Raw genomic sequence first — 24,851 nt, 5'->3', positions numbered from 1 at the left:
GACTAGAGCTCAGGTCTAATGGGCTCCCATTACACTCGGAAGTGTCTGCCCTCTTACAAACAAATTGCAGACAGATACGATACAACTCTGAAACCACCGTGAGTGTTGTGGTTTGGAAAATGGGCCAGAGATGTACAATCTGGAATGGAGGGGAGACAAGGAAGATAGAGTGAGGATTTTTGTTTCATCTTTTTTTTTTTTTTAAAGATTTTATTTATTTATTTGATAGGCTGAGATTATAAGTAGGCAGAGAGGCAGGCAGAGAGGAGGAAGCAGGCTCCCCACTGAGCAGAGAGCCCGACGTGGGGCTCAATCCCAGGACCCTGGGATCATGACCTGAGCCAAAGGCAGAGGCTTTAACCCACTGAGCCACCCAGGCGCCCCTTGTCATCTTTAAATCTCCTCCTTCCCCCTGTCTTCCCATGGCCTTTCTTGCAGTTCAGCTCCAGATGCCGGTGGATCCCAAGACATCATGCGGGAAGGACTGATGCCTTCGTGTGACAATGTCTGGGGCTGTGAGCTCTGACTGTAAGTTTCCAAGGGAGAAGTTCCTCAACACCAGAGCCTGGTTTTTGTCTCTCACTAGCCTGTCTCATAACCCTGAAGGTTGGGCTGCTTAGAGGGCATCGCAGCAGTGACGACAGAGGGTGACCAAAGCCTCAAGGTCCATGATTTCCTGCCAGAGGTGTGTGGTGGCTTGGGTTGCTCCAGTGACCCTATGACATGAGTGGGCGGGACAAAGATCTAAGCATCGAGCACTCAGGAGTCTTGGATTGGTTCTGCCACAGGCTCACTGTGAGGCCTTGGGCAAGTCACTTCGTCTTTAGGGTTCCAGTCCTCAGTTGTTAAATAAAGGAGTTGGACAAGATAACCCAGAAGGCCCCTTTCATCTCTGACTTCCAATGATTCCATGTTTCCAGTAAAGTAAAATACAGTTGACCCTTGAACATATGTGGGGAGTTAGGAGTGCCAACCTGCCCCGTAGTCGAAACTCCGTGCATAACTTCTGACTCCCCCAAAACTCAACTACTTATAGTCTACGGTTGACCAGAAACCTCACAGATAACATAAATGATGGATTAAGACACATTTTATATACATATTATATTCTATATTCTTACAATAAAGTGAGCTACAGAAGAGAAAATGTAATTAAGGCAATCATAAGGACAGCCACTTACAGTATCATACTATAAAAAAAATCCACTTATTAGTGTACCCTCACAGCTCAAACCCAGGTTGTTCAAGGGTCAACTATAGTTTTGTTTTTATTCTTTCTTATTATTTTCGTATTTCCATCATTAGTAACCAAGAATAATCTTAAAACAAAAATCATTACTAGTTTCTATATGTTCAAAATATATTTAATTTCTTCTTAAGGATACATTTGATTTTTTTGCTTAAAATTGTTTCCCTCTATTTATTATACCTTCTGCTTATTTTATTTGTGTATAATGCAGATACTTTAAAGAAATGATACCCAACCATGAGAGACTATGGACTCTGAAAAACAATCTGAGGGGTTTGAAGTGGCGGGGGGGTGGGAGGTTGGGGTACCAGGTGGTGGGTATTATAGAGGGCACGGCTTGCATGGAGCACTGGGTGTGGTGAAAAAATAATGAATACTGTTTTTCTGAAAATAAATAAATTGAAGAAAAAAAAAAAAAGAAATGATACCCAAGCATACGGCAAATACTTTTTAAAGGACACAGAAAGTAACTGCACATTACAACTACTCAACATTAATAAGATGTTTCAACAGCACTTTCATTATTAAGAGGTAAGAGAATGTCATTTTCCAAAGAGAACAGGAACAAAAGCCAAAAAAACAAAAATTAAAGAACCCCAAACATACCCCCTACCCACCTCCAGCACTTCGGAAGCCTGTTTTCCACTTACTGCCTGACAACCCAATTTTCAGAAAACAAAATTCCAATTAACCCTCCGGTCCTATAGGCCGTGAACACCTAAAGAATTTCCATTTTATGTACAGTCAGCCTCATGAAGAATGACTATTGTCTTTCATGAATTGCTTTTTCCTGAAGGCCCTTGGAGTAGTTAAATCAACATGTTGCCAATTCACTTCAAAAACTGAACAAAAAGTTACATCCAGGAAAAACAGCTATATCACTAGCCCATAAAAGCCAACTTGAAGTTACACAATTCAACAATAGGAGATTTCATCTGGAAAGGAAGGGAGCACCGTTCAATGTAAAACTGCCCTTATTTCATTTACTTGATTTTAAAGATACAAAGTTTAGGCTCGGGCTTTTGCCAGATTTAAGAAGAAACAAGAGGAAGGCTTGAATAGAAATTAAGAGTTTAGGATAATAATGGTAGGTGCTTTAATCTTAATTTAACAAATAAGTATTTACCCCACACATTTTTACCAAGCGCCTCTACTCATTAACTGAAATTTGAATTTTTTTCACATGTGAGCCGTAAGGCTTTGTATGAATTTGTACACAAATTTCAAAAAAGGGAGGCAGTCCACGTTTCCTGGATTTGGCAAATAAAAATAAAGTCTGTTCCATTAAATTTGAATTTCAGAGGAACAACACCTATTTTTCATACATGTATGTCCTGTGCAATCTTGGGGCATACTAAGAGCTGGTCATTCGTTTACTGGAAACTCAAATTTAACTGGATGTTCTGATGTTATCTGGGAACCCTAAATCTAACTCTATTTCAGACAAATAATCAGGGGATTTTAAGTTGCTGCAAAAACTCTCTTGATTTCCTAACGCTGCAGTCTGAGAGTTAATGGGTACTCTGGACTTGGTTGCACTCCACAATTTCAACTGTTTTCAAAGGCTCTCAGAACACTTAGTGCTTTACTGACTATCCATTGAGTCATGCCCAATGCCATATCCACTTTCAAGCTGAAGGGCCCTTAAAATCTTGACGTCCAAGGGAGCATGAAGCAGAGCTATTTAAATAAACTCTTCCTGTCAAACTTACAAATGGCTCTTCAGTTTGGAAATGATTAAATCCCCAAGAGTGAATATTCAGCTCAGGCTGATTTGAAATAACTCTAGAACATCATCCCCGGGCTGTCCCTTCTGCTAATTTTTAAATTTTGATTTTAGGGTAAAATTTGGTTACCAGGTAGGAAAGTAGTTAATTGGTTGTCAACTAGAAAAATCCTAGGCATTAGAAACAATGGACTTTAAAGGAGGGAGTAACTGACAGGAATTAAACAGGTATCCAACACGGGAGATGTCCAGCATCCCAGATAGAAAGGCCCCAAAACATATGCATGAATCCCTTGTAAAAAAAGAAAACAATGTTTTCCTTTCTCAACAGCAATGAAATGCATTGGCAACCTCCCCTTGTAATTGCATAAAATTTCCTGCTGTGCTTTAAAACTCTGCAGATTCTCTTATTTATCCCGCACTGGGATACTTGAAATTTCATTTCATTTTTCTTCCTCACATTACTGCCACTGGGTTTAGCAAGGATGAATGACAACCTCCCAAATCATTAGGGCTGGGGCCTGAACTTTTGCAATTAAAACCGGATGGTACCCAGAACTCTAACAAGACACAGCCTCCGTAGCACCGCGGGAGCTCTCCCCGGCAGCATCAACGAAGTTCTTTCAAGTCTTTTCTCCGTAGGTATCTTCGAGGAATGCCCTCACGGCATTCAGCTTTGGCAGAGATACATCACCATCAGCCTCAGAAGCCCTGCGGCTCACGCTTCCCGAGTCGTGTCCGGAGACCCAGAAGGCCTTACTGCCTAAAGCCTGGGTGTTTACACTCCTGTCACCAGTGAAGTTGGCTCTGCTAATCATGACATTGACCTCTGTTGACCTTCTGAGTCCCACCTGCTCTCCAACTGTACCTTCCAGCCACATTAAATTATTTGTTACTCCTCACAGGAGAGAAGCCCTTCTGTTTCCCTGCCTTGCCACATGAAGTTCTCTTGACCTAAAATAACCTTTTCCTCTTTTCTGACTACAAATCACATTTCCCTCTTCCTGGTCTGGTAGGCAGAACGCGAAGTCCCTTCTTCCCCCTGGGGATGCTTGGTGCACGGCTCGCATCTCTACCGCTGAACTTATCATACTGTGTTTTTGTTCTACTTCCATCCAGAATGTTGTGATTTCTTCTAGGCAGTGTCTGTTTTTTGATAGAGAAAAGTAATAGCTGCCTAGTGAAAATGTATAAGAGGCAGAAAAGATTAAAGAAGAAAATAGAATCTCTGTAAGACCAACATTAGGAAATAGTCACCGATAAGAGCGTTCCAGAATATTCTTCTCCATGCAAAATACATTGGATGCTGTATGTATGTTTTTTCATTAGCAAAATGAGGTCGTATTACCTCTAGGTTTGAGAACTTTGTGTTTAGTTGGATGGCTAGATTTTCATATCCAAAGTATTTTCCAACGGCTTCGGATTATATTCCACAGGCAGGTTTTTGCATAATCTGTTTGATTGGTCCACTACCCGTGAACATTTTTATTCAACTTAATTGACATTCACTCAGTGGACACTTCATACCTCTTCTCCTCTAAGTTCTATAGTGAGCGGTGAGGACAAAAGAGCAGTATGGGTGTGAGAAACACACACACACACACACACACACGATGACAGAATGGGGCACTGCTCGGAGGAAGGAGGCAACGTTTTATGCAGACCCATGGAAGTCGGGGCACTGCAGACATTTTGCAGTGGACCCTGATGTCTAACACAGGTGTTGGAGGATACACAGTAGAAGTTGGCAAATAGCACAAAAAACAAAGAATGTTCTGGTGAGAAGAAGGAGCAGGAAGTACAGAGGGAAGCAGGAGGACATGAATGAAAGAAATAAATGGACCCTAAACAACTTACTGTGTCTCCCTCACCACCGTAGCCCTTATTTGTCCAGAAGTGTATCGCTCTTCATTTTTATTTATTTATTTTTTTTAAAGAAGTGTATTGCTCTTTTAAGAGAATTCTCTGGTCATTTTCAAGCCAACATAATTAGTTTTCATGAAGACTATTCAAAATCAGCCACTGGCCATCCTCTTGGTGGGTTAGCTTTTTGAATTATGATGAGCTCTCACCAACCTCACATCATAATAGACAAGATTGGCGACCCAAGACAGGCAGCTGGAAAGACAAAGCTACAACCCCAGAACGGTTTTACATAATGCCACCCCTCTGTGTTTTGGAGGGTTCATCGTCCTGAACAATACTTCCTTTCTTCCCATAAAAACTCAGACACACAATAACCATAATTAAGTAACCTGCTTTCCCTAAATCCAATCAGCTCTGTTCCAATCACTATCTTCTCATTTTGAAAGAATATCATTATTTCACAGCTGCTTTATTTTTAATTGGAAGATAGATGTGATTTCACATCTGAGTTTGATGCACTTCTGTTTAACATTAAGGGTGATAGTGAGGGGGTGTGAGAATGGGAGGCGGGGGATGTACGGAGCCGTGCATCAATGCACTTGCTAAAATTGTCAAATGTTTCACTCTGTGTGTGTGATGAACATAAACATCTGGTACTTATCTGGTCGAATGTAGACTATTTTATAGAAGTCTAGCACACTCCTTTTGAGCTCTCATGGCCACTCTCTAAGTTAGCTTATGTAGCCCCATCAGCAGAAGTGACCCAATACTATATCCTGTTTCCAGTGCAAATATAAAATTCTAACACTGTTGCTAAAATGCCTACGCACGTCTCACTTTCACTGTGCTCCACCCTCAAAGAGACAATATTGCTAGACTGCAGATACAGAAAGGGAAAGCCCAACTTTCATCTTGGGTTTGGGGTGAAGCATACTCATAGAAGAAAACAGAGGTCCTCACCTGCTTCTGGGGGGCCGGGGATGGGGGTCTTAGCCGCTCCTGTGGGGGGGGGGGGCCCTTCCATGGCATGGACCTTGACCATGATCCCAACTCGCTCTTTGTTGGAAGATGTCTATGTGTATAATCCACATGCTCTTTACGGCCATGGCATTGTCTTAGTAATGACAGGAAACACATTCCCCAGATAAAGAGAAGCCAGGAGAGGCACACTTTCTACTGGGAATCCTTTGAGGACAAAGCGCACGTTTCAGCATTGTGTAGTTAATCATGTAGCAAACCTCTGCGAACTGCTGGTTAAACACCAGCATGCAGCCTCCGAGCCATGAAATGAATATCGTGGCTTTCTGTAATAATACATAACCAGCTATTGGTAATGTCATAATGTGGAAAGCCTCATTTCTAAAATGAAAATCTGTCTTGCTCAATAAAATACTTCCCATTGAGCTAGCATTGGGCAGGGAGCGTTTACCAGCTCTTAACATTCCCAAAGCAGGTCAAGACAAGAGCCTGAAAAAATACAGGACAAAGGACTGAAGTCTGATTAAAAACAGGAAAAATATTTTGAAGTGGGGGGAGCAAGTCGGATTTTTTTTTTAGAGCATCTCTGATGACTCAAAGAGCTGTTTAATTCATCACTAGACACTCTAAGCTAAAGAAAATATTTTTAAGCAATTGTCTCATTTCCTTAGATAACACACATGTTTTTTGATAGAGCCTGAGCACTTGAACATCAGTGCTGTCCTAGGATCTGTGGGCTTAATTCAAGCATCTGATCCTTGCGTTCCTTAAACTCTTGGACTTCGTATAGTTACCAACTGGAATATAATCACTTTATAACCAGTGACATAGTTCTCTATCTCTTTATGTATTTTTTCACTATTACTGTATCACATAAAAAATACTGATGGCTAAAGTTACTATATTAATAGAAAAATCATAGGGCAATCTCTCTGTGTCAGGCATTTTACTAAGGGCTAAATTTACAATCATTACCTCTTTCAGTTCTTACAACAGTCACACATGGAAGGTTTTATGGACAAAGCAACTGAGGAACAAAGAGATGTGTGGACCCTGCCCAGAGTCACATAACTCACCGGTGACTGAGCTGAGACTCACCCAGATCAGATCCATGGCCCATGTACAAACACTACACCCAGGCTGTTGCCCCATTCCTGTTGCAAAATGTGGTGATTATCGAAAGAAAGAGATTACTTCCTCAATAATAATAAAATCTGATTCTTCTTCTTAAAAAATACAATTTTGTATAATTACAGAGAATTTGAAACCCTTTATGATGACCTTGACCATGGGTTTAACATTTACACTGACTACCAGAAAGCAAACCTTTGCAAATGATTCAGTTACACTGTTGAAAAACAAGATGGTAGAGATGGATCATTGTTAGCCAACGATAATGAATGAGGAAACACTTTTAAAATGCTTGTAAAGAGTAAAAATATCCAAGTATGAGAAAAGTGTAATGCAGGAAGAGCCTTGCCAATTTTCTTTTCTGGTCTTAATTGCCTGAATTAATCTCTCTCCCCCTCTCTTTTTCATTGCTAAATAAAAGGAAAGCCTTTCCTTGGGTGGAAACAAACTACTGGTTGTAACAAAACTCTGGTAGAAAAACAATACCACGTGAGCGAAAGATGAATTCTATCGGAAGCTATGAGCCAGCCATTTAGAATAACACTAGATAAGGCTGTCACAGCACAAATGCGGTGAAAAGCCTGGTTTCCTAGACTTTCCACTGTCCTTATAGCACAAGAACAAGGAAAGGGGCAAGAAAAACTAAGTCCCCAAATAAGGGCTGACCTTGGTCTTTTTTGGCTGATAAAGACAGATAATGTTTACGTGGGCTCCTTTGTGTCTGAATTCATTGCACATTCTTTCTATCTCTCTTTTTTTTTTGCATAAATCAGAAGCAACTAATTAAAAAGAAATATTTAATTCTGATACGTTCTTTGAACTGGAGTTCCATCTGGTTCTGTTTAAATAGTAAAATCTGCTGTAGTTGTTAAAATTGGCAAGTGGCACAGACAAAAAAAGAAACAAAAGGGACTCCGTGCAGCAGGTTAATACTTTCGTATTTCAACTACAGACATTTCCAGAATCCAGCTACTCAAATCACTCCAGTATAGAAACCATAAAGATCAAATGTTCTAGAATAGAGGGACCACGGCTGGTCTACATTTCCACAGTGTGATGGGGACAGCATCAGGCTTTGAAGACCTTTGGTTTGACAGAAGTACAAACCAAAAGGGACGCCCACCCCAAAAATGCTCAACTTAGTTTATGAAACATATTTAAGACATGTACGGGCAAAAAGTCTTCACATACCCTCTGCGAAACCTGAGGTTTTTTTTTTTTTTTCCTTCCATATTTTCTTGGATAGATATAATTGTGTACAGAAAAATCAGACAGATATTCCATTTAATTCCTTTCTTACATGAGAAACCTGTAAAATCTGGACATCAGGGCACAATCTATTCTGGTAAAAAAGAAGAAGAAAGTGAAATGTGTTAGGGTTCCTCTAGACTCTGGGATACAAATAAACATCTAAGACCAGTTGAAACCCTCTGGTAGAGATGAAGAGAAAGGCTGGTTAAACCCCCATGCCTAGATCTTGAGAAAAGATATTAATCTTCTTAAGACATATACATGCCTGCGAACTCCTTTCTTCTTTAAAATGAAGAAGGTTCATTGCTTCAATATCATGTCACCTTGCACATGGGTTCCTCTCAAACCTTCAATAGCTCAGTCACGAAGACGACACACACACAAAAAATCCTTTTCTAACTAAGATTTTCAGGGACTCTTGTTGGGCAGTAAAGGACTCAGGGACTTAGTACTTCCAATTAACATTTTTTGAATGCACGTTTGTAAGTTACATTAAATTTAAAGCCTGAGCCTAATCCTTTGATGTGGGAAGAGGACAAGTATTCAGAACAGACCAAACGCAATTTCTAGAAACTCTGTTAAGAATTCAACTTAAAAATGTTACGGTAAAAATTGTTTAATTCGGATTTCTTAAGAGAGAAAAGGAAATATGCTACAGGTCAGAAATAATTGTAACCAGTTCAAATATGTATCAACACCGTGTAGGTCTCCTAGTGACAAGCCTCATGGGAGAGTTGTGCTCTTGCTAGACGGGTTCACAGCAAAGACGCAGTCCGTGTCTACTACATGGAGGGCATGCACCGGCGTAGTGCTCTCCCGCTATAACTCTCGGTTCCTCCTGTTAATTGCTTATGTATAAGACCTACAAAAACTCGGAAAGCATTCTCCTAGTAAAAGACTTCAGGTCTTCTAGTAGATTGCTAGTAGATCTCCTAGTAGATTGCACGCGGGAGGTCGGCAGGAGCCTGCTGGCGGGTCCAGTGGTACTGATCCATCTGACCGCAGGGATGTAACACTAGCTACCCCGTAAGATCGAGCAGATTGTGTAGACAGATCTCTGGCTCCTGATACCTGTCTCTGCCCAAACCAAAAGGGTACAGTATGGAAGGATGGATAACAGATGGTCTGGATTACAACCATTTTACAACTTAGCACAATTTATTATCTCTGTGCATAATTTCAGTAGGACTATACTATGGAGAGAAACATCGATTATTGTTCTTCTTACTAAAACATCTGGGGGCAAACTACAAGCTAACGAAGGGAGCCGGGGGTTATGCTCACACATGTCTTACAGTTCAATCACCGTGCTGCACATGGCATGGGTACCTGAACTCCAAGTGTGAAATTAAACTGAAGGATGCTGCATATCCAGATAGAAACATCTAGTCCATTAAACTCAACACACGTTTATTGTTTTCCAGGTTCTGGAAGCAAGTAGGCCTATGTGGAAATAATGATAATAAAGACAAAATATACAAGTATACAAATACAAGACAAAGTGCCACCATGCTGACCAAGGAGGCATTATGGGATCCCAGAAGAAAGATTCCCTGAAGAAAGAGAAAAATGGGCTTTAAGGAAGAGAGATCAATCGAGTCATTCACACCAGATCTTGTTAAATAGGGTAAGACTCTGGCTGGGGAAGGGGCCAAGACTGATGAGCTCAAGGCAGAATCAGCTGGAAAAATATCCCACCCAGATGCCTGTGTTTCGAAATATCTGATATGATGAGTATTTTCCCTCTATCTAGTATCTCCTGGCAGGGCTGCTTTTAGAGGGCAAGTTTCCGGGTCCAACCTGCCCCTTCCTCCCAGCACACATCACCTTTTGCGTGGGCCTTCATGTGGTCCACAGGTCCAGGCCAGGAAGGGCCTGGCCGGTGACAGAAAGACAAGGAAAGCCTACTTTCCTTGAGTGTGCACGGCATTGCTGGGGTAAATGTGTTGCAGTGAACACTTTTCCTGCCTCTGGGACTCCCGGCATTCCTGGGGACACACCTCAGCCTCACTCTGCATGAGTCAGGGACTTTTCTCTGGGGCCCTAATGGCACACGCCGCGGTCCGGTCCTGCCCTATCTTCCTTTCTACATGTAAAAGAAAACATCTCAGCAAAGTGACAAAAAAATTGTTAGGTTTACTTCAGGGATTCACACTGCTGTTGGAATCCTGCCGTTCACGCCTCAAACATTTAAGGAGTAGGCAAGGAGTTCAGACCACAAGCGTATAATGGTGAGTATTTTTGTTTCTGGGGAGGGACGCTGGTGACCAGCAATTACTCATTTATCACACAAATAAGTGCTGGATACTTAGGTGAAAGAGAGGGAAGGTTCCCAGATTCCTGCCCTTTACCCAGTGAGGGAAAAAGTCAAGTAGACAATCAATCTCCATGCAGAGCGGGTAGACTGCATTAAAAATGCTCAATACATTCTAGACTACAGGGAAAAAAACTGGGAGGGGGGATACAGACAGCATGTGGGGGCATAAAGCACAGGCCCCAGAAATACTTCAGCGGCTTTGACATTAAAATGTGACCTGGACAACGTTATGTGAGTTAATTAACCACCCCAAGCCTTAGTCTTCTCCTCTCGCCAACAAAAATGCCAAGGCTCACTCCATTTAGTGGGCAACCCACAGTTATTATGAGGATCATTATGAAGCATTTGTACACACATTAACCATAGGAATGTGACCCTAATATTTTTTTTTCTCTTAGTCACTTGGGTAATTGTGTGTTTGCATGTGTGTGGTTTTGCCTGTGGTACCCACATTGTAACTCTTTTGAAGGACGGACAGAATCTTTCATTTCAAATGCACCTGGCCCTTATCTACAGTGTCTCATCCTCAGCAGATGCTCAAATATTCTGTTGGAATTTAAATTCAACGCCGTGTCAGTCCAGCCTTGCCGGCAAGGCCTGAAACTCCTTCCTTCCAAACGAAAGCCAACTGCCTGTCGTTAAAGTCGAAGTTAGTGTCTGAGCAACTAACTTGTACACGTAAGCTAGGAAGGTGATTTTTTCCATCTTGGTGTTTATAATTGCAAATAGTACAACTACTCATACACTTCCCAGTCCTTCGAAAAGTCCACTACGTGACACTGAAGTCAGGTGAGTAATGAGTTTCATTGGCTCGGCTCATGCTGTGTGAAGGATTCCTTTTTACTTATTTCTCAAATGACCTCTCAGTAGCTTCGTATGTGTCCTTCCTCCCAGAAGTCACCCCAGACTTAACAGGACAGCAGAGAACAGCAGGACTTGAAAAATTTTTTCACAGTATCAGTCATGCTTCCAACCTCATGCAAACCTTTTGCTTTGGAGCTAAGTTATAAGATGTTTATACATTGGGTGTTTATGTATCTGGTGTCTTAGACTTTTCTTATACCCTTCCTGTGTTTTTTAAAAGGGAATGACATCAAAATTTCACTACATTAATTATAGGTCTCTACGGTTTTACCTAATTAACGTGTGGTCTTTATAAGATGTTGCAATTATAGGACACCTGGATGGCTCAATTGGTCAAGCGACTGCCTCTGGCTCAGGTCATGATCCCGAAGTCCTGGGACAGAACCCGCATCGGGCTCCCTGCTCAGTGGAGAGTCTGCTTCTCCCTCTGACCCTCTCCCCTCTCATGCTCTCTCTTTCACTCTCATTCTCTCTCTCTCTCAAATAAACAAAATCTTAAAAAAAAAGATGTTGCAATTATAGCTGTGTGTGGCTAGGAAATGAATGCAGATTTCGGGCTTTTTGTGATCTTCGTATTTCTATCTTAGGATCTCTGAGAAGCTGCTTCACAAGCAAGCCTCGTGGGAGAGATTCTGGAGCTGGGTCCTCCCCCAGGTGAGGTGGCATAATTTTTCTAGGAGCAGTGACTTTGGTTATGGACACATACATCTTTCCAATTTATCAGCAGTTCAAAGAGACTTTAAATCTAAAAGACCCAGAAAATATTAAACATCCTGCACAGGTAAAGTATACTTCTGTCTCAGAAGCTGTGGTTCCATGTTATTCATGAAGTTTCATCTGCACTAGTGAGGAGATCCCTAAATGCCTCCGGATAAACACACATTTGTACTCAAACAGCATCTGTCTCTTCTAACACGACTTGTTTATTATTAGTTTTCCAGTAAGTCAAGCCTTTAATTTTTCTCCCTCCTCCTAAAAGCTTGGTTTCAAAAACAAACACAAGGATGAATTTCTGGACACTAAAGACTTGCAGATGGGGGCGGTGGTCTAAATCATAGCCTCTTGGCCTGGAAACCCCGACGGCGTCCTTTTACACCGATTTTCCATGTATTTCTTCAGGGATCTAGGTGGGCCTGTCACGTTAATGAGAATCTCATGTGCCAGTGGAGAATCGGCAAGTGCAGGTGTCCAAGAAAACTCCTCTCTTTGGCATTAACAATCCTGCGAGGAGCTGATGGGATTATTGAGATTAAAGTCGGTCATCCGCCTAAGGTTATAACGAATGCTGCCCCCGAGACAAGAAAGGAGACAAAGAACAGGCTGTCTAGGTACAGCTGGCGGTCGGAAAATGCGGGTAAACACTCAGTCTCGGAAGGGATGCCAGTCGTTCCTGAGAGCGGATGAAATGAACTTCACGATTTACTCTTTGGTCAACGGTGTTTTCCCTGCTGCAAGCTGACCACTCGGCCAGGAAGTGTATACTGATTTTTTTTTTGAAGATCATTTAGAAGGTGGGTAGGAAAAGCCTTGAAAAAGTGCATTAATTTTTTTTTTAAACTCTTTAAGAGAATTGTTTGCAATTACAATTCACAACTGATGTTCTGCAGTTTTGGACTGACCAGCTCTGTGTTGGAGGTGGGAAAGGAAAACAAGGAAAGGGGAAATGTTATGTAATGATTAGGGATTTCCAGGGTCCTCTTGGAAGAAAGGGACAAAGCACAGCATCATTCTATGCTCTGAAGATATGCTGCTTTGCTATCCAAATGTGGTGTGAAAAAAAAAATCTATCTATATTAATTTCATGCATTTCAGCCTGGGTCACACAATGGGAAAAATGCATCTGTGCGACTATTTTCAAACCACAGGAGAATGAGCACAGATGTTACACTAAGCATATCGTGTTATTCGTCCCCCAGCATCGCCTAAAGTCCTTAACACAATGGAAGCTGTGACTTGCATTTATCCACTGGAACCATTCTTAACACGTGGTTGGGTACACCTATTTCAGCCACATCCTCGGAGGTGACAAGAGGTGATATGCTTTCTTGGTAAACATGGGCACACTGTTTTGTGTGTGTGTGGTGTGTGGGAGAGGTGCCACTTGACAGAAAACAGGGAGCTGAGGCACATATTTGGAAATGCAAAGAAAGCATTCCCTTCATATTAACCTTGCAGGTTTTCAGGACAGTAAGAATCCTATCCCATTGTTACTATACTTTTGTTTATTTTTTTTAGTATTTTATTTTATGTATTTATTTGAGAGAGAGAGAGAGACAGATCAAGATTTTGAGCAGGGGGGAAGCATAGAGAGAGAAGCAGACCCCACTGAGCAGGGAGCCCGATGTAGGACTCGATCCCAGAACCCTGGGATCATGACCCGAGCCAAAGGCAGATGTCCAATTGACTGAGCCATCCAGACATCCTGTTACTATACTTCTAGATGCAAGTTAAGGATAAGAACACATCACTTTGCATGGTTTAATAAAACTGCCAGTATTTAAAAAGAAATGGAATGAGCTGGTTTGTAATCTGTTCGAATTACTTTCGACAAAAGATTTTAATTCAGATGAATTGTATATGACACAGAAGGATATTATAAACCTGTACACTTCAAAGAAAGATAAGTAGATAAACATGCTCATGTAAATTCTTCTTGAAAGCAGCCATGTTCTTAGACTAAGGGGGCTGGATTATTGTATTATAGAAGTTGATAATCACAGTTGAATTTTAGGAGATATAGAAACCTCAAATTACCTATTCCTGCCTCCTTCTCCTTTTTGTCTAACTGCCCAGAGAACACAGGAATGTGTAGATGGAGATGATATAAGATGCCTTCCATATTTGTCACAATAAATGAGATTCATATATTTCCTCGTGGTTGTTGGAGAGTAAGTATCATGTTAAGTGCACAAATGTATTGACTGGTTTTTCTTTACATGGAAATCGAATTGTTAAATAAATGAATTCCTGCCATCTTGGCACCGGAGCTTTCTGAATAAATAAGAACATCCTTATAAATGAATGCAATATTTGGAAACGTACGTCCAAACTACAGAAATAGTGTGATATGTGTGCGATAGAATGCTGCTGACTGAGAGCAGTCTGGGTTTCTAAAAAAGATTTAAATAATTAGGCCAGGAAAATCCTGCATGCTGTATCTTCATTTTTTAAGATTGGGAACTTAAGAAAATATTTTCCCTTCTCCACATGAGCTTGGTGTACCTCCTAAAATATCAAAACTATTTTCTTCAGTATTTCACGTTTCATGATGTTCTTGCATCTTTCTATTATCATGAGTACTTCCCACTGCAAATTTGACGTTTCATTTCCAGATTCTCAAACGGAAGGCTGTGTCTGATTTCTTGTACCTATGGCCATAAGGTTGGGTGTCTACCTGGGTCCCGGTCTTTCTCACTTCGGAAATGGATCCAGTAGCATCAGCTTTAGCCCAGAGTAAATACATTAAGTCTGAGAGGCATAAGACGACTATAATGTCCTTCATCCTACAGCTTCATCCAGGATCCCAGGGCCGCTTTTTGTTTATTCACTTTTTTGGGCTACTATGACCTATCACAGCCTTAGAATTGCATGTGGTATTCAGTCTCCTTAAGGAAAGAAAGACTGGGTATCGGCAGGACTTGAAGGTGTGAACAGTCTGTCATGGCCGGTGAGCCTACCCCTTACCGAGAGCTCTTCAAAGACTGGAGAGACACGAAAGAACTCTCTGGGCTTCATCTTATATCCCCAGTGGTCTCTGCATCCCTGCAAGCTGCTACCAAAGAACTGAGGAAAACAGGGCCCATGAGTGGACTTTCTGTGTGAAATCCTCAGAGAAGCTTCATGGCGAGGCCATCCTAAACAATTACTTGATCTAAGGAGAGTAAATCTTTTTAATCAAAAGTAAATTTTTGCTTTGTGCTGCCTCCCATGATCATCAGTAGTATTTAAAATGAATTCCCATTATGCTTCCTATATTTATGCTCTCATTTAGGCAAGCCCAGGGCACCAGCTGATAAAGTACATTTAGTTTTAATACAATCACAGAATCTTAAATGCTTGAAAAGACATCAGAAGCTGTCTGGTCCAATCACCCATCACCTGAAGAATTTTATCTATAGCCCTTCTCAGGCTAGCTGAAAGAATAAAGGGACTTATCTATTTTTCACCTAAAATCAAGAAAATGTAGGTAGAAATCTGAAGCATTAGAATTGTAAGAAAATAAATCTTTGGTAAAATTAACACTTCATCCTTCTGAAGAAAGGCAAATAGAAGAGTGTCATAAATGGCTTTTGTAACCCCTTACGGCAAAGAGAGTTAAAAAATAGAAGAGTGTCATAAATGGCCTTTTTAACCCCTTATGGCAGAGAGTTAAAACAAAAACAAAAACAAACAAACACCCAAAACAGAAATTGGAGGGGGAGACAAAACATGAGAGACTATGGACTCTGAAAAACAATCTGAGGGTTTTGGAGGGGCGGGGAGGTGGGAGGTTGGGTGAACCTGGTGGTGAGTATTATGGAGGGCACGTATCGCATGGAGCGCTGGGTGCGGTACATAAACAATGAATTCTGGAACACTAAAAAGAAATTAAAAAAAAAAATAAAAACTTAACAAAATTAAAAAAAAAATAAAAAACCCTAAAACAAAAAAAACAAAAACCCCACAAAAACAACCAAAACAAATCTTCACATCACTTGCCAAGTATGTATATGATTATTCTGAGTCGTAACATGTGCGATTAATCTCAAATGCTTATTTTGTTCAATAGCTGGAAATATAAAAGCATAATGCATTTTATTACTGTTGGGATGTAGGGAGCATTTTTTATTTAATCTACTTTCCTCTTTATCCGAACATAGAATTGAATGATATTTGAAAGCTGGGGGCGGGGTGGGAGTGGAGAAAGGAAAGAAGTATGGGTTTCTGTCCCTATTGCCGGTCAACATCCCTAATTGTCATTTCGATGTGGATCAAAATTGCCATTTTGATGTGGAGCTTTCAAACGGTGCATTAAATGAGAACTTCATGAGGGCATGGGAGACCCATCTCCATCCCGGCTTTGGAATTTCCAGGCTGTACTTTTTCACCTTTGCGGGAGGTTGCTTCAAACATGCCGGACAAGTTTTAAACTGTGGGTTGTGCCAGTTCCGAAGAACATACATTTTTCGCTCTGGGGCTTTCAAATTACGATATGAAAGTTATTTAAAGCTTAGGAGTTCGTGTGTTACATTACACGCTGCCTAAGCGTAGGCATTGCTCCTAAACGTGAACATTAATGCACTCTGTAAAAGGTACAATTATTACCACCGGGACAGAAATCAACAAACCCCACCAAAGGAATTTCTTCAAACTGCTATCATAAAATCTGGGCATGTTATGGATTTCATTAACATTTTACTCCCTGAGGATTCCCAATTGTATAATAACAGAAGTTCTTTAAATTTTAAATACCACAGACAGGAACAGCCTTTCACCCAAAACAGATGTGAAACCATCAACGTTGCCTTCTTATTGGTCCACAGATATGAAACTGGTGGGTAATTGATAGCTCTTAATGTGTTGTTGTTTAGGTTACAAAATTGGAAACTTAATAGTATTTTTCCCATGAAAAGATAAGGTAATAAGCAATAGACAAGCTTTTCAAACACACTTCCTTACTCTCCTTTACCTTGGAAGTGAAAACACACACACACACACACACACACACACATTTGATTTACATACTGCAAAAAAATTAAAATATGTCCACAGAGGTCAGTGACACACGACATCCAGGTGTGGAGGAGCTCATTTCAGTCTTATTTTTCCTAAATCTTGTTAACGATGACTTGTGATTTTTATCCTTGTGTTTCCTTTCTTTAATCCAATCCTTATCAGTGCATTTGGAAGCCCAGGCTGCGGTATTATAAAATCGCATCTGTATATATTTAGCTAAAAACAGTTCACTTTTAAAAGCTAAAAATAGTGAAGCTTAAGATAAATAAGCAAGAAGGTTTATGATGCTATTTTCCTGCATAAGGTAAACAGATGCATCAATATTTTTGGAAAACAAAAGAACTATGATTCTGTTCAAATGATATCTATGATAAGAGGTTGAAAAGTAAAAAAAAAAAAAACAGCCAAGCAACCAGTTTACTTTTTCTTTCAAAATAGCGATCAACCTTATTATTTAAAAAATGACTTGATTAGGACTTACGGCGTCTTCTACACCAGTGGCTTTCAACCAAGGATGAATTCCCCCCCCCCTTAGGATATTTGACAATGCCTGGAGATATTTTTGGTCATCAAAATCGAGAGATAAGGGGGCGCCTGGGTGGCTCAGTGGGTTAAGCCGCTGCCTTCGGCTCAGGTCATGATCTCAGGGTCCTGGGATCGAGTCCCGCATCGGGCTCTCTGCTCAGCAGGGAGCTTGCTTCCTCCTCTCTCTCTCTGCCTGCCTCTCTGCCTACTTGTGATCTTTCTCTGTCAAATAAATAAATAAAATCTTTTAATAAAAAAAAAAAAAAATCGAGAGATAGGGGTGTGTGTGTGTGTGTGTGTTACTGACTTCTATTGAGTCAGGCATCCTGCTAAAAATCCTGTAACCCCCAGGATGGCCCAACCTCCACAACAAAGAATTATCTACTCTAAAATGTCAGTATTGTCCAGGCCAAGGAACCCTGCTCTAGACACAATCCAGTCATTGGTTTAAGTTAAAGCTTCTGCAGTGACTGTTCAAGTTGATAGACATCATTTACCAATCAGTAACTGAGCAGGTATATAAATAGTCATCAGGATACCATCTTCAAGAGGGAACCAAATCCATTTTTGCATATTAGTACACCCGAGGTGCAACAAAGCAGTGACAGCAAGGCTACTAGGATTCTAGCCCAGGTTCTATCATTAACTTGCTCTGTGGTCTTGCCAATCGCTTAACTTCTGGACCTATGCAGTCTAAGGAATTCAGACAAGATGATGTTCGCCTCTGCTTTTAGTCTTATGCTTAAAGTTGAGCTATCCTGGGAAGAAAACAGTTCTTCTCAAGAATATAACGATGAATTTTGGTTCCAAATAGACACTAGCATAAAATAATAAGAAACCAAAATGGTAAGCAAAATGGAATGTGCATGGTATGCAAATTAATCTATTTTAAGTATAATTCTAGCTGAACAGGTGTGGTTCTTTCAATATTGTCTTTCCAGCGATGTTTCATCATAAAAATCGAAGAGGTTTCTTTAAATGTCATAGATTTTCTTTTAGGTGTGTGGATAAGAAATACTAATTAGTAAAATCATCTGACTGATTTTTAAAACTGAAGTAAGTAGTTGACTTAATCGAAATGGTTAAAATCGTCCTGGTATTTTCTATATGACAAAACATTCGGTTAAAAATATCTACATAATTATGTCATATGCTTATCTATGTTCCCTAAATCATACCCACCTTTAAGCAGCAAAAAAACTTTGAATTTCATCTGTCCCTATATGCATTTCCTATATGTATTTCCTTCAAATGACTTCCTATACCATGAGAAAACAAGGTACCAGAGAAAGCATAGGAAAAGTTCCTCGAGAGAGAATTTTTGGAACAGGGACTTCCTGGGTGGAACCTAGTAACCGAAAACAGACCTACGATGCACTAAGGATAGGACGTGAAGCATTCGTTTTATGCAGGAAGTAGAGGTCACTGCAGAATCCGGGTAAGACAACCAAAGGCTTACCTGGCAGATTTTTAAAAAAGCAAATTGTCTCTCTTCCAGATTAATGTTTTAGCTAAAATAGCATATTAATATTAGTTGCAATACACATACATACACACAGACACAGAGCACACCTGGGGAATCAACGTTCAGTTGAACAGCTGTATTTTCCCTAAATTTGCCAACATTACATTTTACATGCATCGTTCCACATTTGGGTAACCCAGTGAGCTATTTTTGCCGGTTCTCGAGTTACACACTTATAAAGGATCATTTTATTGCAATTTCAGCAATTTACTAATGATCTGAATGAGATAATACACCCTCTAAAGTGTCTGGTTTATAAGCAGCAAGTTTACAATCAGGATAACCTGGCTTAATATATGTTCTGGATTAGTCAATTTAGCACATGGAACCAATTTTGAATACAACGTTACAGATAATAAACGTGCTAAAAACTCGCAATTGAATGAAAAATCAAAAACTTTCATTGGAGATACCTCTTCCAAAGCCAACACATTATTATGAGAACAAAAGATGTTTCCAGAAAGTTTGAAAGGAAAGAAAATTATATACGGAACTTGTTAAAATAAATGACATTCTAAAGCTTTAAGATAAACGACTCCAGTTTCTACTTTTAATTTTGGAAGACAACTAACTTTAAAGATAAAAACTAGGGTTCCAAATAACGAATTCTTCTCATTGAATGAGCAGAACTCACTTCTCCAACCTAAGATTTGCTAAAAATGTGTAATAATTCCACGTGTCAGGGGGAATATTTTCAAGAATTCATGAGTTATTTCATTCCATTTGTTACTTACAGGGCATCCAACTGGCCCCTCCTTAGCTCCTGAAATCAAGCCCATGCCATTAAATTAATTTTTGTCTCTGGTCTCAGTAAGCTGTAACTGTTAATTCCATTTTTGAGTGATGACGGAGCCACTCTGGAAGTTACTGGGAGATACAGCTCACAGTCCTGGAGAGATACTGGGAGCGTCTCGGACAGTGAGCCTCCTTGCACAGAGGAAAGCTCCTGGGGCTGGGGGTTCTAGGATCACGGTTACTTGAATGACAGTCTCCTCTGGGACCTGAAGGCCCCACAACATCAAAGGCTCTAGTTTTTCTCTGCAGAGGGGGAGTGGGAGAATTGCCCCTCTTACCTTATTCGAGGCAGTGCAAGGTAAAAAGACTCCGAATTCGAATGACCAGAGAGCTACAGAAAGGCCAGCTGCACGCTGGCCCTGTGTCAGGCCTGACCACAAGTGGTGATTCAGCTGCTGTCTGCCTTCCAGATCTCTCTGTGCCCACGGACTCCCTTCTCAAGTCTGAGGAAGGAAGTCCACTTCCACTGTGTAAGCCTGAGCTTTCCCACCAGCCGCATCTTGTCCCCACGTTGGGACTCATGAATTATTGAACTTCTCTGAGCCTCGCTTCTCTCACATGAAGATGGGGATGTGACTCTTTGGTCTACTTAATGTACATTTGAAGACGAAAATGGGATGTGTCCAAAAAGGTGCTTTAAGAAAGGAAATGGGCTTTAGAAGCATGTTTTGTTGTTAGAACACGTCGTACAATGAATTTTAAAATCCACAAAGACACCTAAAGGCCTCCTGGATTTGACCAGGTTCTCATATTGAACGTGATCAAAGGCACCTACTGTTTTTGATGCTATGGTTGCCAGTGAGTGACCATGACGGAATGTGCGTGAGTTGTTATGGGCGTGTTCTGACTCACTTCTATCTCCTTTCCACACACTAAGGCGTTTTGCTGCTCATGACTGCTTTAAGAGTTCCTTCCGTTAGAAACTGTGGAATATTATCCAAGAGATATACACATAAGGCAAAAGGAAAACACAGAAACAAGCTTCCTTATGAAGTGAGCACTGCCTCCTCTCTTCTGGAACATTCTTCCTCCTCATACCTCAGAATGAACATCTGTGCTAGGATATGCATTGGAAAAAGAGGGCAACTTTTGCTCCGGGGGCTTGCTGAGGGCAGTCTTACCAAACCGAACAGGATAGCGTTTAGGAGCCAATGGCTTTCGCTTTCTGCTTCTCTGGAATAAGTGAGAGCATAAATAATGTAGTACCCAAAATTTTCTCACAAAAGACAATGCCCCCAAATTTGGACAAGAGTGCAGTTCCAGCCTGAGTTGGTTTATCAAGTAATTCTATTTCCAAAGTCAGTGTAGGGGGGTGTGGTAATCGATTAGTCCCTAGCGCCATTTTTATGTCTTTGGATCAACAAAGTTCATATCCTATCCAGGCATTATATCTCTTGCATTTTTTTCCCCCCTTGTCTCCTGGCATTTTAATCAGGGAAAAGTCACAGTTGTTTTCAGGAAAGCGCTCCCAGGAGCTTTAATTAAAGCGAGAAGGATAAATCTGTTTACAGTGTGGTGAACACTATCATTAATAAAACATTGAAATAATTAACGAATTAAATTCTGTTTTGTGTGTGAATGGCTACACTTAGGATCTATGAGAACATGCTCCCTGAACAGACAGTACACTATGCACTTAGTATGCAGGGAGGGGAAGAAAACGGAGACTACATTTCTCCGAGATTCACCGTATCATGAACTGCTAGAGCTTGAATGGAGAAGCCTTTATTTTTACAGGGAAGGAAACTCGGCTTCAGGGAGGTTAATGGCTTGGGCTCTAAAGGAGGTGTTCGAAAATGAAGACTTATTAGAGCCCCACTGATATCCTGGGTCTCTACTATGAATCCTTGATTGTTTAACCAGAAACCAAAGGGAAAAAAAGATGAAATTAACAATAAGATAAGCAGCTCGGAGACACAGGACCGAATGGGATACCCTGAAAGCCATGGGCAAATTTCACAGTGTGATTAACTCTGCCGTGGACAATTAAGAGGTTTTAGCTGCTCAGGATATGAAGTGGCCTTTCGAGCAGGATATGACCATAAAGCTCCGAACCGGGACTTCCCTTACGCCCCTTCCCACTAAATTGCCTCTTGACTTGTTTTTAGCTTTCTGGCAGACAACAGATCTCACAGGAAGCCCCAAAGGTGGACGTTCATACCCACGGTTAACGACGCATTGTTTTTTTATGTCACTCAGTAATTTCCTAGAGAAAACAATGGCAGCCAAAGACTGTTCCTGTCTTGAAGGAAAGTCAGCTTCCAGTACTGCCTTATTAACTTAACACATGCAAGTGTTTGTCCTTGTTGCTACAGCAACATGTTTTCTGGGGGTATATTTCATGCAAAAATGTGAAAAAGTGGAAAAAGGAAACAAATACCCTGGGCATACTGATGTGCATATCAATGGGAATGTATGTGCGTTAACGTTCCTGTGAGTAGAGGTAAGAGCTTCCCGCCCTCTGCCTCCATTATGCTTTACTTGCTGGTTAATTTAAAACATCTACCCAGAGAAAACAACAAGCCAACCCCTTCCACGGAGTTTCAGAAAAGCTGAAAACATATGAAATTATTCATAATTAGGTGATGGGTGAATGATAAGAACCCCTACCATGTACGCAGACACAACAAGCATGGAAATGAGCCTGCTGAGCTCCAGAAGGAACAAAAGATAATTCTACCTCAAGGTGCACTGATGCTAAGCTTCTCTGACATTCATCTTCCATAGGGATGGAGCGGCATAAAGGCACTGAATTCTAGGTTTAGAAATAGTAAGCACCCAACTCATCTTGGTGTGTCTTCTCCCGAGGAAAAGCATAAAAGGAGTCCTGTCACAAGACACACCTTTTATACGAATGATAAAGACAGAGCGACCGAAGCCTAAAAAAGCAGGCATTGGGAGTCTGACAGACCCTGCTTCCAAGTCTGGTCATTCACTGGGACCTTGGGCATTTACTAATCTCTCTGAACCTCAGTGTCCTCATTTTTAAAATGAGGATAATTGCACCTCCTTCCAGGGATTGCTGGGAGGATTAAAAGCAAATATGTCAAGTACTCAGCTGAAGTCGGGTCCCATAGTAAACACTTAATAAACGGCAACTATTCCATGAATAGCACAATTGTCTTTCAGACTGTTCACCAAATTTCTAGCACTGCTTCCTCCAGCACGCCCTAAAGTGCTGCCCTTCAGCAGCTAAGTGTGGCCGTGGGACGTGCTTTGGCAATGAAAGTGGTGGAAGTGTTCTTTGAGGGGAACTTAAGAGCTAGCGCGATGGCCGTGCTGTTTTTCCCTCTGCTTGGTGACAAGCAACCTTTGAGGTGACCGCCACTCTCTCTGTCCGGGTCCTGGGGTGAGATGTGGAGCAGACCCCCCAGCCGACGGGAGATGAAGAAGGCAAGAAGCTTGAGCTTGAACTAAACTTCGTTGTGGGGGTTTGGGTTACCTAGCTTCTCCTAACCACTGCTTTCTATGCTTGGGTAGAAAGAGTTGGGCCGTTCAGATTCTTTTCTTCTGCCTAATTCCTGAGCATGATGGGAATCCTGTCCTGTTGACAAATGCTTTGTGAGAGCCCATTTTGTCTCCATGTTTCTCCTGACACAGAATTGCCCTGCACAGAAGAATTGCTACAGCTGCAATTTCAGAACGCTCACGAGACCCCTGTCCCTAAATTATCTGGCACTCTCCACATTACCAAGAATAGGACCACGTTACCATGCAAAGATGCTTACCGTTGCAAAATGCAAGCTCTCCTCTAGAGGCACGTCTGTCAATCATATGGAACTGTTTGTTGGTTTGGGGATGTGGAAAAATAACTTACCAAGAGCTGTTTTGACATAGGCAAATTCATTTAATTTCTGACTTAATCTAGAGCTGGATTCAGCAAACCTCAGGTGAAAGTCTCATCTTTTCTCACCCTCGACACATTTCTCAGAGTTATCATTTAGAGGTTAGCAGGAGTTCAGTCTCCTGTAATAGGCCATTTCACTTTAAGTGTATGTTAAACTAATATTGACCTTTTCAAAGTAAAACAAAATCTGGTATTTGTGTTCAAAAGACTGAAGCAGCCATAGATGTAGAAAGTAGGGGATTAATCATCGTGGGTTTTTTTTCTTGCTTAGAAACTCTCTCTGGGAATTAGTCATTTTTATATATCCAGCAATGAGTGGTAAGACAAGCTTTGCCTAGCTCTGAAAAGGAAGCCTCGATCCTTCAGCAAATAACTCTGTATAATTTGCCCACAGTTTAACCCCCACAGCCTGATAGGGATGTTTCATTTGACAGTGGGTGAAAAAGTCAAGAACATGAGCGTCAGGCCGTGGGTGGGAGTATTCAGACATCAAGGCTGGACAAGCTGAGGCATTAGGAGTGGTGCCAGGGATGAGCGGGGGGCAGGGGAGACGGGGTGCAGGGGAGGAAGTCCCGGGGAATGCAAGACAAGGGCAGGGGAGGGAGTGCTAGGGCAAAGGGAGCACCGCAGAAGCAACATCATAATAAGGATACAAATGTGTTCATTTCATACATATCTATAGATACAGAATCCACAAAGACTGCTTCCTTGGGCATGTATTATGTGTCCCTGTAGGAAAAGTAAGCCTCAACCCCTTTCTTCCTTCTTCTACTAAGAACAAACAAATAAATAAGAAGCCTTATACTTAGATGCAATTACTTCATGCAGGTCGGCCAGAACTAATGTATTTCATCAAGGAAATAAAAATCTGTTGACGGAGGAAGCGTATGAATAGAAAATGTGTAGTCGTGGGGAAAAATCAGATCTTTTAGTTGTTACCAAAGTGAGACATCCGTGCTCAAATTCTCTGAAGACTTGTATGTAAGTACCTGCAAAAATAAATGCATCTTCGGGGACCTCCACTGCTTCTCCCCGATGGTGGTGGCGGGGTGATTCTGCAGA

At 41.1% G+C, this 24,851-nt stretch overlaps 1 protein-coding gene and 1 long non-coding RNA gene across 7 annotated transcripts in view; one reads left to right on the top strand and one right to left on the bottom strand.

Annotated features, from left to right (window-relative positions):
- The window catches only part of LOC122891352, a 43,765-nt gene extending 23,335 nt beyond the window's left edge, over window positions 1–20,430 (top strand). The window contains exons 1-5 of one of the 3 annotated variants that reach the window (XR_006381278.1): window positions 363–528; window positions 9,626–9,828; window positions 11,970–12,036; window positions 12,502–14,270; window positions 20,353–20,430. This is a non-coding gene — a long non-coding RNA (uncharacterized LOC122891352). Of the gene's footprint in view, window positions 1–362; window positions 529–9,625; window positions 9,829–11,969; window positions 12,037–12,501; window positions 14,356–20,352 lie in introns of those variants that run through there. The other 2 variants (XR_006381276.1, XR_006381277.1) reach the window with 2 other exon arrangements.
- NRP1 (neuropilin 1) overlaps window positions 1–24,851 on the bottom strand; it is a 136,225-nt gene that overhangs the window by 41,897 nt on the left and 69,477 nt on the right. The gene's annotated exons all lie outside the window — the stretch shown is intronic.

Source organism: Neovison vison, chromosome 12, assembly GCF_020171115.1.
Source record: "Neovison vison isolate M4711 chromosome 12, ASM_NN_V1, whole genome shotgun sequence".
Taxonomy (NCBI): Eukaryota; Metazoa; Chordata; class Mammalia; order Carnivora; family Mustelidae; genus Neogale; species Neogale vison.
Note: the sequence above shows the minus strand (reverse complement) of the source record. Positions and strands in the feature narration are given on the sequence as shown.